The sequence below is a fragment of the Caretta caretta genome, chromosome 6, assembly GCF_965140235.1.
Source record: "Caretta caretta isolate rCarCar2 chromosome 6, rCarCar1.hap1, whole genome shotgun sequence".
Classification (NCBI taxonomy): domain Eukaryota; kingdom Metazoa; phylum Chordata; order Testudines; family Cheloniidae; genus Caretta; species Caretta caretta.
In genome coordinates, this window is record NC_134211.1 from 35,671,120 (window position 1) to 35,687,307 (window position 16,188).

Consider the following 16,188-nt stretch of genomic DNA (forward strand, 5'->3'; position numbering starts at 1 on the left):
AGCACTGTGATTTACCCTTTAGGAAATGAGGCATAATATAACTCAAGATCTCTTTCATATGTTTATGGAAAACTGACCATCTTGGAATGGAGCCAGTTTTAATTGTGGAAAACTGAAGCTGACTAAGCTTGAACAACCTAATTATAGCCAGAGTAAATGCCTTAGGGCCCCATTTTAAGAAACTAGGGATGAAGTGGTGAAAATAAGAGTAAGCTACTTTGGTCTGTGATCAGATAGAAAAGCAAAATCTTTAAAGCTGTTGTGGCTGGATGCAGAATAGAAGAACTCAATTGCAATAAATGCTTTAAAGAAAATAATTATACTTTTTAAAAACTTTCAAGGTTATGTATTTTAGCCACAGTCAGAGTAAAAAACAGAACACTCCAATACATCATTACACTTGCTATCTACAGACAGAAGAAGTCCAATTTTTCTTTAAAGGTAGATCTCCTAAGGTTCAGGCAGTCACTCACACACAGGTATAGTTAGGAAGACTATAAATTTAGGACAAAATTCCTTTTTCATGTATGTAGAGTGGCTGTCTTATCATACCATGAACATCTGTTACAGGAGTCATTCTGCTATGCTGCCATTGGCCACCGGTGCAGTCTGCAAGATCCCTCCATCTGAGAGAGGTCCTGATCAATCTTTTTTTCTTCTTTCCACCATACAATGCAGCACTCTTCACTGTCGCCCAGATCTTGCCCCATTAAAGTCAGTGGGAGTTTTGCCATTGACTTCAATGCCCTGTGGAGGAAGGACAACTGATGTGGCTTATTGCAATGCAGAAATGTATATTTCATCGCAACATAGACTATTTAACTTTGCTTTCCCCTAAAATAGTGTTATTTATTAAAAAAATCTCAAATCATAATTTGATGTTTTCTACATTTTCAAATATATTTATTTCAATTTCAACACAACACGAAGTATACAGTGCTCACTTTATATTTATTTTTGATTACAAGTACTTGCACTGTAAAAAGACAAAAGAAATAGTATTTTTCAATTCATCTAGTACAAGTACTATAGTACAATCTCTTTATCATGGAAATGCAACTTACAAATGTAGAATCATGCACACAAAAAAAACCCTGCATTCAAATATAAAACAATGTAAAATTTTAGAGCCTGCAAGTCCACTCAGTCCTACTTCTTGTTCAGACAATTGCTCAGACAAACAAGTTTATTTACATTTGCAGGAGATAATGCTGCCCGCTTCTTGTTTACAATGTCACCTGAAAGTGAGAACAGGCGTTCTCATGGCGCTGTTGTAGCCAGCGTCACAATATATTTATGTGCCAGATGTGCTAAAATTCATATGTCCCTTCATGCTTCAACCACCATTCCAGTGGACATGCGTCCATGCTGATGACGGGTTCTGCTCGATAACCATCCGAAGCAGTGCGGACTGATGCATGTTCATTTTCATTATCTGAGATAGATGCCACCAGCAGAAGGTTGATTTTCTTTCTTGATGGTTCGGGTTCTGTAGTTTCTGCATCGGAGTGTTGCTCTTTTAAGACTTCTGAAAGCATGCTCCACACCTCATCCCTCTCAGATTTTGGAAGGCACTTCAGATTCTTAAACCTTGGGTTGAGTGCGGTAGCTATCTCTAGAAATCTCACATTGGTACCTTCTTTGCGTTTTGTGAAATCTACAGTGAAAGTGTTCTTAAAAGGAACAACATGTGCTGGGTCATCATCTGAGACTGCTATAACATGAAATATATGGCAGAATGTGGATAAAACAGAGCAGAGGACATACAATTCTCCCCCAAGGAGTTCAGTCACAAATTTAATTTAACACATTATTTTTTTAACGAGTGTCATCAGCATGGAAGCATGTTTTCTGGAATGGTGTCCAAAGCATGGAAGGGCATACAAATGTTTAGCATATCTGGCACATAAATATCTTGCAATGCTGGCTACAAAAGTACCATGCAAATGCCTGTTCTCACTTTCTGGTGACACTGTAAATAAGAAGAGGGCAGCATTAGCTCCTTTAAATGTGAACAAACTTGTTTGTCTTAGGCAGTGGTGGGCAACCTGCAGCCCGCATGCCACACGTGGTCCATCAGGGTAATCCGCTGGTGGGCCACAAGACCATTTATTTATATTTGCATAGCTGCCACAGTTCCCAGTGTCTGCGGTTCACCGTTCCCAGCCAATGGGAGCTGTGGGAAGCGAGGGCCAAGCCCACACCACGTCCCGCAGCTCCCATTGGCCAGAAATGGTGAACCGCAGCCACTGGGAGCTGTGGACGGCTGTGCAAATGTAAATAAACGGTCTGGCAGCCCACGGGCTGCAGGTTGCCCACCACTGGTCTTAGGGATTGGCTGAACAAGAAGTAGGACTGAATGGCCATGTTTAAGAAGGATGAATTCAAACTGGAACAGGTACAGAGAAGGGCTACTACGATGATCCAAGGAATGGAAAACTTGTCTTATGAAAGGAGACTCAAGGAGTTCGGCTTGTTTAGCCTAACTAAAAGAAGGTTGAGGGGAGATATGATTGCCCTCTATAAATATATCAGAGGGATAAATACCGGAGAGGGAGAGGAATTATTTAAGCTCAGTACCAATGTGGACACAAGAACAAATAGTTATAAACTGGCCACCAGGAAATTTAGAACTAGAAATTAGACTAAGGTTTCTAACCATCAGAGGAGTGAAGTTTTGGAACAGCCTTCCAAGGGAAGCAGTGGGGGCAAAAGATCTATCTGGCTTTAAGATTAAACTCGATAAGTTTATGGAGGAGATGGTATGATGGGATAATATGGTTTTGGTAATTAAATATTCATGGTAAATAGGCCCAATGGGATATTGATAGGGTGGGAGCTCACGAAAGCTTATGCTCAAATAAATTGGTTAGTCTCTAAGGTGCCACAAGTACTCCTTTTCTTTTTGCGAATACAGACTGACACAGCTGCTACTCTGAAACCGGTGGGATCTGAGTTACCCAGGAAAGAATTTTCTGTAGTATCTGGCTGATGAATCTTGCCCATATGCTCAGGGTTTAGCTGATCGCCATATTTGGGGTCGGGAAGGAATTTTCCTCCAGGGCAGATTGGAAGAGGCCCTGGAGGTTTTTTGCCCCCCTCTGTAGCATGGGGCACAGGTCACTTGCTGGAGGATTCTCTGCTCCTTGAAGCCTTTAAACCATGATTTGAGGACTTCAATAGCACAGGCATAGGTGAGAGGTTTTTTTTTGCAGGAGTAGTGGTGAAATTCTGTGGCCTGCGCTGTGCAGGAGATCAGACTAGATGATCATAATGGTCCCTTCTGACCTTAATATCTATGAATCTATGACTTGTAGGCTCTGAAGTTTTACATTGTTTTGTTTTTGAGTGCAGATATGTAACAAAAAAGAATCTACATTTGTAAATTGCATTTTTATGACAGAGATTGCACTACAGAACTTGTATGAAGTGAATTGAAAAATACTATATCTTTATCATTTTTACAGTGCAAATATTTGTAATAAAAAATATACATCTTGATTTCAATTACAACACAGAAATATATATGAAAATGTAGAAAAACATTAAAAATATTTAATAAATTTAAATTTGTATTCTATTGTTTAACAGTGCGGTTAAACCTGTGATTAATCGTGATTAATTTTTTTAATTGCGATTAATTTTTTTGAGTTAATCGCGTGAGTTAACTGATTAATTGACAGCCCTAAAAAAAATATTTAAAAACTCACAACAATCTATTGGTCAGAATTAGAATTGTTGTGTTGCAATTAAATATGCATGTTCTTTATACTTAATAAGAATAAGTGTTTATTATGATTACAATGTAATATTTGTGAAGCACTTATGCATTTCCTTGTTTTCAAGTGCCTGGGTTTTGTAAATGATATGAAAGGTGAGTACATTGTTGTTGCTTGGCAACCTTAAATGATTTTTGAAACAACGTGTGTATTATTTAAAGTGTGTATTTATTTATTTAGTGTTGTCAAGGTAGACAGTGCTGTATAATAGGCGACATTATTACTAATACCCGAGTATTTTGCTGAATGTTTTTATATTATCTTCCTAGAGATAGATTAGCAACATTTGTGTTTAATACAACTCTTAATAAATGGCCTGAAAATGCTTACTGGCCATTTCTGAGCATGAGAAGCAAGGCCATCCCTTCCCTTGTACAGTAAAGTTCAGTTTGTACAATACTTTCTATTATTCTTTAGTAACATTTAGAATTACTTATATGCAGACTGTGAACTAGAAAAAAGAGATTTACCATTAACTTGTAACATTGACATGTTTATACATTCAATCTCTCATTAACACAGAAATATATTACAAGTAACACAGGATATTTAAGTGTTTAAGTTTAAAGATTCAGCATGGGGCAGGAGGGAGGATAAAGAGAGAATTTGTGTATGAAGTTAGAACTACTGAAATAAGAATTTTTGAGGTTTCATCTTAGAACTAGGCAACCATGTCTGAGAACTGGAAACTCAGTTGTGTAGCGAGAAATAGATAGGAACTTTCCTAGAGTGTCACTGGAAATTCTCTCTAAACTCAGCAGGCTTATCACAATATTCTCCAGCTATCTGGAATTGTGTTATCCTGTCTGGTAACACCAATAACTATAAAGAGACTCCACAGAGACTTTCTTCAACATAAGACATAAATAATTCGTAGCTAAATAAAGGCTCAGCTCAGATTTGGTACACTAACATCAAAGCTACTATTTCATAGTATTTTCATATTATAGTATTTTCATAGTATTTTCAGTATATTTCATATTCTCTGTGTGTATATAAAGTCTGCTGCAGTTTCCACGGTATACATCTGATGAAGTGAGCTGTAGCTCACGAAAGCTCATGCTCAAATAAATTGGTTAGTCTCTAAGGTGCCACAAGTCCTCCTTTTCTTTTATCAAAGCTACTGTAAACTGATACTTGTCTTTGACAGCAGGTTCCAAACAAAGTTATGTTATCTAATAGCAATACAAAGAGAATACTTAATGTAAATTAAATGAAGATTCCGTATATTTACAGTTTACAATCATATTCTCGTAACTACATTCAAAAGTGTGTATATGCTGCATACCTAAGATTCTTCATACTCAATTTTTATTTTTCTAAACACCTTTGAACTACTATTTTATTTCTTGTGTTGACATAATGTGAAACAATGTGGCTGGTTATTTTATAATGCAATACAATTGAACTGGTTCATATATACTGAGTTGTACAGTTGACTTTGTCTAGGATTACTGACTAAAGTGCAATCTGATTTACCAGCTGTACTGATTCTGGATTCCTCTGATTTGAAAAATTATGAGTGGAATTGGGCTTAAGTTTCTTTACCAGTTTATTTAACTGGAGTTTTCTTTTTGCCATGCAAAGTCTTATTCTGAAGTTAACTAAGATTGTATTAACAGTTGTGGGAAACCCAGGACAAACAGCTACAAAGGGGCGGGGGGTTGTAATCAGTCCCAGAAGGTTAAAAGGCCCCTCCCTATCCACTGAGGAGAGGTAACCACAGGTTAATAAGGTTCAGCTGAAAAGGGGTTGCTAGAGAACCAATTAGGTTCAGCTGACTCCAACTGCTTGAGACCTTTTTAAACCCTTAGTGGGGGGGGGGGGGTGAGAGAAGCAGGGAAACTGTCAGTAGGCTGGGTGCAGCAAGACACTGAACCTTTTCAGGAAGGGAGGCTGCATTCCCTCCCCAGAAGGGAAAGGAAAACAGGCACAAGGGACTGACTGAAGAAAGGTATATCCTGACTGTGTGCCACCTAGAAGGACTTTCTTGCCCAAACCTGTGTCTCCAAGGTTAAAAAGAACTGAGCCTGCTGAGGCAAACAAGGTACTTTGCCACACAGTATTCATTGTGACTAGTACAAACTGAACTTTTTTTTTTTCTCATTAACATCCAGGGTTTGACTATCAGTAGAAAGTAATATTGCTTTTATTTCATATTTTTAGACTGTAGTTTTTAGAGGAGGAGTAAGAACATCAATACAGGAATTAAACCTACCAGCACAGCAGAGATTGCTTGTTTGGTTTACAGTAAGTCATTTGTTGGTGGATATTAATGTAACACTGCTGCAAGGAGTGGACCAAAAGCCCATTGAAGTAAATGCAAAGACACTAAGCGGTAAATTCAGAAGCCAGTGGGACTATACCATTTACTTAATAGGGACCTGGGCCTTGATATTATCCCTACATATTTACTTCTCAAAGTGGAGCTTGCTGCAAATCACAGCAGAACAAAAAGGTTCACAAATCTAAATGACAGAAGTGGAAAATAAAATCTCCGTGGAAGAAAATCCCAAAGGCACTGATGCTTCATCGGTAGTAAACAGTGGTAAACTAGAGGATCTTAATGTATTAATTACCATCTCACTAAAAAAAACATGTAGCTACAAACAGTTGGAAGGCTAAAACTTTGAACAACAGCATGAAAAGATGTAAACTAAGAATAGTAGATTTTACGGAGGAAGAATTACAGCTGTTTACTTAAATTCCTTAATCTGAATGTATATTAGCATCTCACTGACAAGATGTCAAATACCCTTTTTTATTTTCAAATATACCTAAGCAGATGATCAGAGGTCAGTACCTGTGAAATACACAGCAATTGTGACTCTCAAGGAAGAGGATCCTAGCTATTGCTTTCCAGAACCAAACACTTTTTCTTGACTAAAAACAAGAGAATTGCTCTTGTCCCAACTATTGCTGATGGTGCCTAGATGCAGGTGAAATATCACTCTAAAATCAAGTTTAAATTTTTTTTTTTTTTTTTTTTTTTTTAGAATAAATGCAGAGGTGATAAGTATATACACTGCTAAAATGAGAGTCCTCTCCAAAGATGTTAAATACATTTCCCATAACTTTGCTGAGAGAAATTTTTGGATTCACAAACTGCAGACTTTGAGGAGGCCATACTGGATAGAGAGTCGCTAGATGACATTGAAAGGAACTCTAGTTTACAGAAATAGCATAGGGACTTAAGGAATTAGTCAGTTAAATAAATACTGAATGATATAACTAGGAATCGTTGTGGGCCCCGAAATTGGTAGATCTTTGTAACAGAAATATCATCATAATCCTTTCAAAACAAACAAAAAACCACATATCAGGAAGTCTTAACCAACTAATGGATATGATCCAAATAGTAAAATGTCCTAGATTTTTATATGTGGCATCGCTTCTCCCGATCAAACTCCCTGATACATTTTTCAAAATGTTGAAAAATATTAATATGCTTCAAGGAAAAAACAACTCTGGTTAGACTGGGAGCCAGTGATTGGAACTGAAGAGAGTGGGGAAACTGGCATTCCAGATCAGGAGATATGCCACTAGGCATGTGCACTGAACCATGTAGCATAGACTACTGGGATATCTTAGCTGAGGGTGCCCTTTTGAAAAGGATGGAAGCAGCATTCTGGCAAATGGGACAACAGAGGATAGTGGCAAACACTGATCACTACTATTTGCAGCAGAAGCGATAAACATATGGGAAAAAGTGAAAGCCAGTATAGCAAAGGGCAAAAAACTTGACAATGGTTAGGTTGCTAATGTGCAGAGACCACTGCCAACCATGCTGACCAATATTGTTTCACTGTTTACTTGTGCTCCTCTGTCTGTGTATATGTGTCTGTTTCTTGTTTTATACCAGGGGTAGACAACCTATGGCACGTGTACCAAAGGCGGCACGTGATCTGATTTTCAGTGGCACTCACGCTGCCCGGGTCCTGGCCACAAGTCCGGGGGGCTCTGCATTTTAATTTAATTTTTAAATGAAGCTTCTCAAACCTTATTTACTTTACATACAACAATAGTTTAGTTATATATTATAGACTTATAGAAAGAGACCTTCTAAAAATGTTAAAATGTATTACTGGCAAGTGAAACCTTAAATTAGAGTGAATAAATGAAGACTCAGCACACCACTTCTGAAAGGTTGCTGACCCCTGTTTTATACTTAGATTGTAAGCTGCGTGAGGCACGGACCTTCTTTTCGTTCTGTTTGTATAGTACCTAGCACAGTGGAATCCTGGCCTGTAACAAGTGTCCCTTGGCAGTGCAGTAATACACATTACTACTACTAATAAAGGACATTTCCTCAAATTTCTGCAATGAATGAACAAGAAAACCTCTGGGGCAAAGGTGTGCTAGAGAGTTCATTTAAAAATGAAATGAAGGATGAGAATATTCGCTATTTATCAAGGACCCACAAGCGTACTATGCTCTTCTTTGACATACATGCATGAATGTGCCAGTGCATTTAAGGGGGTCAAATAAAAATATTGCTTAGAATGTGTCTCACCAAATATACTGAATAGATTAGCTGACACATTCTGTGCAGTGTGTTTTGGGAAAGACTCCTTCCTGCATGTGTGATGGGAATATCAAGATATTCTAGGCTTCTGAAAATGGTATATTCCCACATCCAGAAATTAACTCCCTACCAGAGATATTTTTATTATACTGGATCTAAACTGCAAAATTCCTTTAGATAAACCACTCCAGTGACTTAAGAGTCTGTGTGATCTTAGCAAGTATAGCTATATGGCTGAAAAAGAAAACTGTCTTTTGGAGACAAAGTGGATAAAAAGGACATGGCAAATTATGCAATTGACAAATTATTTGTTTATACTGCAACATGGCAACCATGCATTACTTCAGCAATGGACTAGAACCTAACATTGGGCAAATACCTATGGTACTTAATACATGGCCACCATTAGTATAATATAGAGCACCCCATAGTCTTGAATGTATTTAGCCTCACAACACCTCTGAGTAGAAAGTGCTATTATTTTCATTTAACTAATGAGGACACGGGGTAAGTGACTTACCCGAAGTGGTGAAGCAGGAAATTGAATGCTGCCTTCCAAGTCCCAGGCTCATGCTCTTGCCACTGGACCATACTTTCCTCTCCATATAAAAGTTTTGCTAACTTTAAAAAGACCTAAAATCTGTCTAACAAGAATACTAAGGCCAAGCATGGAGGTAATATTACATTTATATGAATTTTAAAGATCTGCTTACGTAAGTTAGGAGAAGAAGGCACATATTGTATGATCCCATGAGAGGATGAGCATCCTGCAGCAATGAGTTAGTGTGTCTTTACTAGATGATGAGCCTGCAATATTTTTCATTCTGTATTTCTATTCTTATGTTTTGTGGTGTGCCTGGTCTGCCGTGCTAGGTAGACTATGCTCCAAATCATACTGAGGCCAGCCCCTTTTCCTCCATTTACTGGTATTCCAGAAGTGTTTTTCTTTTTGTTCTTCCTTCATGATAATATAAAAGCATCTTCTATTTCACTCCTTAAACCTGCTGATGCAGACACACTTTTCAGGTAAAAACAACATGCACTGTTACAGCTTTGTTATATAGTATTTATAAATTTCAAAAGTAAGTAGGTTTCATCTTCAAAAGCTAAATACAGGAAAGCATCATAGCTCAAAAGTGTGAATAAATTGAACAACTGTCTTGTCAAGCTTGAACAAAATAAAAAAATTGCAAATGTTAGGCCTCAAACTTCCATATACTTCAAAATGTAAGCCTTGCAAAAATAAAGCTTAACCTTGTGGCTTGTGGTCAGGCCATGCTGCTACCAGATAGCAATATCTGCTGACTCCTGTGTACTTATCAACCCCAAATTACCCACAATCAAGATCTAATTGGCTACAGAAAATAAATAGGCCTCAATTATACGAACAACTAACAATTGGACATAAAAATTAAATACGCATCGATTATACAATTAGGGCAACCACATAAACAATGTGGCCCACCCTGATTGGTTGGTCTATTCTAAAACACTGCCGTCAGACCAGATAAAAAGGACGAAGGCACAGGAGTGAGTGTGTGTGTGTTTTCGGTCATACCTGACCCACAACCCCTGAACCAAAGGGACGTGCACTTCTCGACTGTCTGTACCTGGCCAGTGTGGAAAGCGGCCAACTGAAGGGTAATTTACTTTTCGGACGAATGCAGGGTAAGTCTGGTCGCTCGAGCCGAATTGATCATAGTCGTATCAATACTGTAGTACAAAGTCGATAGTAGATAGCTGATGCATAATAGCTTTGCATGTATTTGTGCTTGTCTTTTAAGTAGTCCAAGCGGCTGCATGTGGTGCTGTCGTTCATCAGTTTTATGTTGCCTTTGAAATAGTTTGTCACCAGGAATATAAAGCTGGTGAATAAGAGCCTTACTTATGCTTGTCTTTGGGGCTTTTATTATGACTTGCCAGGACCAGCATATGTAGAGTAATTCTTATTCAGTGCTGGTCTTTGGTTTTCCTTTTTCTGTTTTGTTTATGCTGTTCAAAATTAATTAAAAGCCTTTCTTGAGGAATAATTAGTAGTTCTTACTTATTTTATACGGACACCACTTAACCTCTTTACATCTGTTGGGAAGTAGGAACACCTCGGGGTCAATTAGGGCCCCGAGGTGTGCCTCCTTCTTCCTTCATCTCCGCAAAAAGTTAATAGAATGAAATGCTCAGATTCAGCAGATTGCTCTAGTAAAACAATGCAAGGAACAAGCAACAGTAAGATTTTGAAACCAAACAGGAGGTATACTCCATGAGGCACGTTCACCTTGAAGTTTACTTCTTGCCTCAGACAACTGTTTAAACATTTAGCTCATTGTATATTATATTATTTAGCTGTGCACATTCATAGTCACAAATTAGGCCCCGTCTACATTAGTTAACTCATGTTATACAGACTGGTTTTAAATTTGGTTCAGAGTAGGCCAGTATGGGGTCAAATAATCTTGAACTTGAAAAACTGGAGTTCCATTCCTAACCTCTACCACAGATTTCTTGTGTGACTCTGCGTAAGTCACTTAGGCACAGGTCCTCAAAATGACCTATTGACACCTATTGATTTCAAAGGGGGTTAAGGGCCTAAATATCTTTAAGGACCTGGGCCTTAATGCTTCAGCTCCCTGCCTGTAAAATTGGGATAACAGTACTTTCCTACCCGAGAGGGGTGTTGTGAGGATAAAAAATTAAAGATTGTGAGGCACACAGATACTGCAATCACAGGTAGATTAGAAAGCATCAGAGCATGCACGTGCTCCAATTCTGGCTTCCTATTCCAGGCCCTTCACACTGCTCTCCTTGCACAAGGGGTCAGAAACCAGCTGGATCTTGGTGTAAAGGTGACTCTTGGGGGCTGCAGTACCATTTCTGTGTACAGATATGACACAGGATAGGCACATTCAAGGGAGAAAATGCATCCTGTGTGAAGTATAAGTCTTAAGCCAGACCCCTTCCAATGCCCTTTCAGGCTTCACCAGCAGCAGTCTTTAGCGGGTGGGTAATAAACACCCAAAGCTCCCATTCACTTCAAATGAAGCTGCTTAGCACCTCTGAAAAGAACAAGGCCCAAGTCTCTTTCCTCCCTGTTTCTGTCTCCATTCTTTACCCTTTTTGCTGCCTAGGGCCAAAACCTTATTTATAATGCTGCCCTCCTTCCCCTCACACAATCTCTTCACTTCCTCTCCTCCCTTTCCAAAGCCACTGCCTCTTCCCCCCACTCTCTCCTCATTCCTCCCTCCTCCCTCTGCTCTCTAATCTGGCCAAACTTCCAAAGTCTCTCTTCCCCAAATCCCCCACATCCTATGGACCTTCCTCCTCCTCTTGCACCCATTCCTCTTTCCTCTCCCTAGTTTCCAGACTCTCTCCTCCTCAAGTAGCTCATTCCTCCCCAAGCCTCTTCTCCTCGCATTGCAAATGCCCACTTTCTCCTCTGTCTTCCCTAGTCTCTCTAGCTTCTTCCCACAACTCTCATCATCCCGTCCTTCACCCCCTCTCCTCTCTATTCACCCTGGCTGCCCTCCCTGAACACCCCTCTCCCAGACTCTTCTCCTCAAACGCCCGTTTTCCAAATCCCCCCTTTAAAATCCTTTCGACCTTGCATCTGCCCAAAGACTCTGCCCTCCTTCCCTCCCCACCCCCCAGTGGCTGCATCCTCCCAACCCCGCCCTCGGCCTCTACACCCCTCGTCCTACCCCATCTACCCCCAACCAACTTCTCGCGTCCTTCCCTTCCCTGAGTCTGATTCCTCTTCACCGCACGGCTCGGTCTCCCTCCAGCCCCAGCACCTCGTTCCTCGCCCTCAGCCTGCCCCACAGACTCTGCCTGGCCCCACAACCCCAACGCCTCGGCCTGGCCCCTCCCAGGCCCCCTCAGCGCCGTGCCGGGGGGACCTGACCAGCCCTCGCCCCCCGAGGAGAGGCCGGCCCGCTCCGCACACCCTACGCTACCGCTACCCGCGCGTCCCCCTCCCCCCGGCGGCTTCCTGCCCCAGGGCTCCGGGGCAGACTCGCTGCCCAGGCCCGGCTTCCCACGTGCAAGGCGCGGTGACAGCGGGCCGGGCCGGGGCAGGAGCCTTCTGCCCCCTGCCGCCCGCTGATTGGCCCGGGGCTCGGCCGGGGCCACGCCCAGCTCTACTGCTCTCCGCCCGGGCAGGCGGCCGGGGCAGAGTCGCTGGGCTGCGCCCCAGCTGGTGCCCGCGTCCCATGGGGAGAGGAGCGCGCGCGTCCCACCTTCCTGCCCCGCGGTGAGCCCGGCTGGTCCCCCCCGCCCAACATGCTGAGCCGGGTGCCCGGTAAGTCGCGGCCGGGGCGGCCGCTGGCCCCCGGCCCCCGCTCCCCGCCGGGCGAGCGGCTCCGGGGCGGGAGGACGGGGACGGTCTGGGGCTTGTGTAACAGGATTGTGTCCAACGTGCCTGTGTTGCGGCTTCCCGGGCTCCTGGCTGCCCGGCTGGGGTTGCCGGCTGGGGTTGCGCAGGTGCTGTCAGCTGAGAGGCGGGAGCGCTGGTGAATAATTCACCTGGCCGCGGCTGTCCCGCAGCCCGGGTCCTCCCCGACCCCTCTTCAGCTCGGCCTCCCTTACCCGCCCTTTGGGCCGTTTCCCCGCTCCTCGCCGGGGCTGTAGTGCTACCGCTTCATGGGCTGGGGTGGCTTTGAAAAGAAACAGGACGTGATATAACCACAAGTGAGATGCCAGCGCGTGAAAAGAGACTCCGTGTGTGTGTCTGTCTGTCTGTCTGTGCGCGCGCGCGCGCGGGGTGCTCAGCTGTGCTGGGTCTGATTTAACTGTTGAACAAAACGGGCTCGCGCCAGGAATTCAGACGCTTTTGAAACTAGCGATTTCAGGTTTCTCTGGCACAGGTGGATTGATAGGGACTTTCACTGCCCACCCATGGCTAGCAGCCGCTTCAAACCTGACGTTTTAAATAGGAAGAGGAGTCTGACAGGTTGTGCCAGTTTTTCTTTTGGCTCGGGGCTTGATATTGCAGCAGCGTTTGATTTGGTCAATGACAGCCAAGGAAACAGGCAAGCCGGCTGTTTTGGCTTTTTGAGGGGGTGGGACTTTTTTGTTGTTTGTTTTGGCGGTGGGGAGAGGGTCTAGTTCTCTTTTTATAAGTACCATCCCTGTTCCCTCTGACAGAAACCATTTCCTGAAGCTGAAAGTAGCACATGTTAACTCAGGGGTGGGCAAACTTTTTGTCCCGAGGGCCACGTTGGGGTTGCAAAACGGTATGGAGGGCCGGGTAGGGAAGGCTGTGCCTCCCCAAACAGCCTGCCCCCCCCGCCTGTCCCCTGCAGAACCCCTGACCTATCCAACCCCCCCCCCCAGCTCCTTGTCCCCTAACCACCCCCTGCCAGGACCCCCTTCCCCGAACCACCCCCCGGGACTCCCATGCCTATCTAACCCTCCCGTCCCCTGACTGCCCCAGGACCCCTGTCCCTGACTGCCCCCCAGGACCCCATCCTCTATCCAATCCCCCTGCTCCCTTACCCCCTATCCAACCCCCCCACCCCGTCTCCTGACTGCCAGGACCTCCTGCCCCTTATCCAACCGCCCCCTCCCCCTTACCATGCTGCTCAGAGCGGCAGGACAGGCTTGTTTGAAAGCCTGGGAGGTGAGTGGGCGCAAGCTGCGCTCCCTGTGCAGCGGCGTGGCTGCGGGGGAGGGGGGACAGCTGGGGAGGGGCCGGGGGCGAGCCTCCCGGTCCGGAGCTCAGGGGCGGGGCAGGATAGTCCCATAGTTTGCCCACCCCTGTGTTAACTGCTCACACTTCCTCTCTGAAGTGAGACAGCTAATTGTAAAGAGAGATTACTAATAGAACCGGGGCAGAAGTGAGGTGCACCATATGTGCAATATATAAGAGCTGGATGAGGTGGGAAGGGGAAGTCTGAGGTTGTTTACAGACAGACATGAACATGTTCTTCCTGGTAATGGGTGAAGGTGAACTGTCTGAACACTTTTTGGCTACAGAAATGAAAAAACTCTACTGAGGCCAGACTGGGAAAGACTGGGCGTAAGCCTTGCTATGGCCTTAGAATGATGATAGTGAGTGTGTGATATGAAGAAAAGGAGTACTTGTGGCACCTTAGAGACTAACCAATTTATTTGAGCATAAGCTTTTGTGTATACCATAATATGTAATTCGTGCTTAGCATTCACACAGCACTTGAGAAGTCCTCTACAAACATTAACTAATCAATCCTCACACCACCCCTGTGAACAGCATTTCTTATCATACTAACTGTTGTGATTTGCTTATCATAAAACTTTTTAACAACACACACATCTCTCCAGTTTCATCTGCATTTGTATGTAATACTATATGGAATGGCATAGCTATTGAGAGAGATTATGGATATGCTGAAATGGTCAATAGATCAGCCAATAAGTGTGTATAGACTCAAAATTGCTAACTACTCACTGCCTGGGGTCTGACTTCATCCACACTGTCCATACTGGATTACAATTGTTACATCTGTTAAGAATGTAAGGCTCTCTTGGAATAGGATGTGTATTGAATGGGTGAATGTTTTATCAACTTGTATTTTTTAAATATATTATCTCACTGAATGCTAATATTGCTTTCCTGTTTGAATTTTGCAGACTAAAGAGTGTATAATTATTGGAAAAGGTTTTAATGCACACAAACACGTATGGTATGTGTTGTCCCCCTGATGTTCATCTGTCACTTAAATAGGATCTGCTGACTGGCTTTTTGCTACTGAAGAAGGTTAACTGCAGTTGCTTGGTTAGATTATTTTTATAATCAAATCTGCCACCTTGATTGGTCTTGGATATAGTGACATTTAATCCTAGTCTGATCTAAAGATAGATCTTTTATTGACAAGCTTAGAGCTTTTGAGCCCTGAAATAACTTTTACTACTTTTTTATTTATATTTCCTTTTGGACACTCTCTCTTCCTAACTAGTTTTTGGGTAGAAGAATGTATGGAAATAAGCACAAATATTTGACAGCATACTAACTTTCAGATAGCATCTCTCTGTAAACTTCCTGAAATAATATGAGAAACGTTTTCTGTGTATTCTAGCTACAACATTCCTCTGTGGTGTTAAGTGACTGGCTCTCTGTGCGCATTAACCAGCACAACATCCTTTCCTGCTCACAGATTGGGCCTAATTGGATGTGACAACTATTTTTATTCAGGGCTTTGAAGTGTGGCTTAATCTACAGTAGTAATTGTTTTATTAAACCATTACACTTTAGGTATGGGTTGAAAATCTGAGTTTAAACAAAATGCTGGCAGCGTGAGCGACTGGAGGGGCTCAGAAGACTGATGATGAGATATAGATTCTCTTGCCTGAAAGTCTCTGGACTGAATCTGCCAACTGTTGATAAGTGAAAGCTAGTGACTTTCTGATATCTGTTCGGTGGCCAGTGCGAAAAGATTGGATGCCTCAGTCAATTTTAAAATTCTGTTCACAACTGGCATCCTTGCTGTAATCTCAGCCAAGAAGGAATTCGAGCAAAGAAATGGAATTACATTCTTGCATATAGAGATGATCCCTGCAGGTCAGAGTTGAAATATGTTGGCAGGGCTAGGAAATTTTATATAAGAGCCTCTGTTTTGTTTCAAGTTGACTTTTTTGTTAGGCAAGTATTGCAAACTCTTTTTCATCAGAGAAACAATATTGGCTAGAACATAGTGCAGAGGGATGGGTATTGGGACACCTGGGTTTTAATCCTACCACCTCCACAGTCTTGCAATGGACCTTGGGCAAGACTTTTAACCTCACTGTGACTCCGTTTCCTCATCTGTAAAATGGGGGTAGTGAGACTTGCAACATTTATCTCCCAGGGATGTTAACAATAAATGTCTGTAAAATACCTTGATCTTGGATAAAAGAGGCTATATAAGTATATTTCAG

The 16,188-nt window shown here is 42.5% G+C and overlaps 1 protein-coding gene and 1 long non-coding RNA gene across 12 annotated transcripts in view; one reads left to right on the forward strand and one right to left on the reverse strand.

Moving 5' to 3' along the window:
- Positions 1-317: 317 nt before the first annotated feature.
- LOC142072512 (uncharacterized) lies at positions 318-13,940 on the reverse strand. The gene is made up of 2 exons (XR_012668905.1): positions 13,870-13,940; positions 318-747 (listed from the first exon to the last, which is right to left on the reverse strand). It is a non-coding gene; the product is annotated as an uncharacterized LOC142072512 (long non-coding RNA).
- MICAL2 (microtubule associated monooxygenase, calponin and LIM domain containing 2) overlaps positions 12,436-16,188 on the forward strand; it is a 197,590-nt gene continuing 193,837 nt past the window's right edge. For 7 of the 11 annotated variants that reach the window (XM_075129422.1, XM_048855594.2, XM_075129416.1 and 4 more), the window contains exon 1: positions 12,436-12,595. The gene's annotated coding sequence lies outside the window, so the exon portion shown is untranslated. The remainder of the gene's footprint in view (positions 12,596-16,188) is intronic. The other 4 variants (XR_012668904.1, XM_075129419.1, XM_075129420.1 and 1 more) reach the window with 2 other exon arrangements.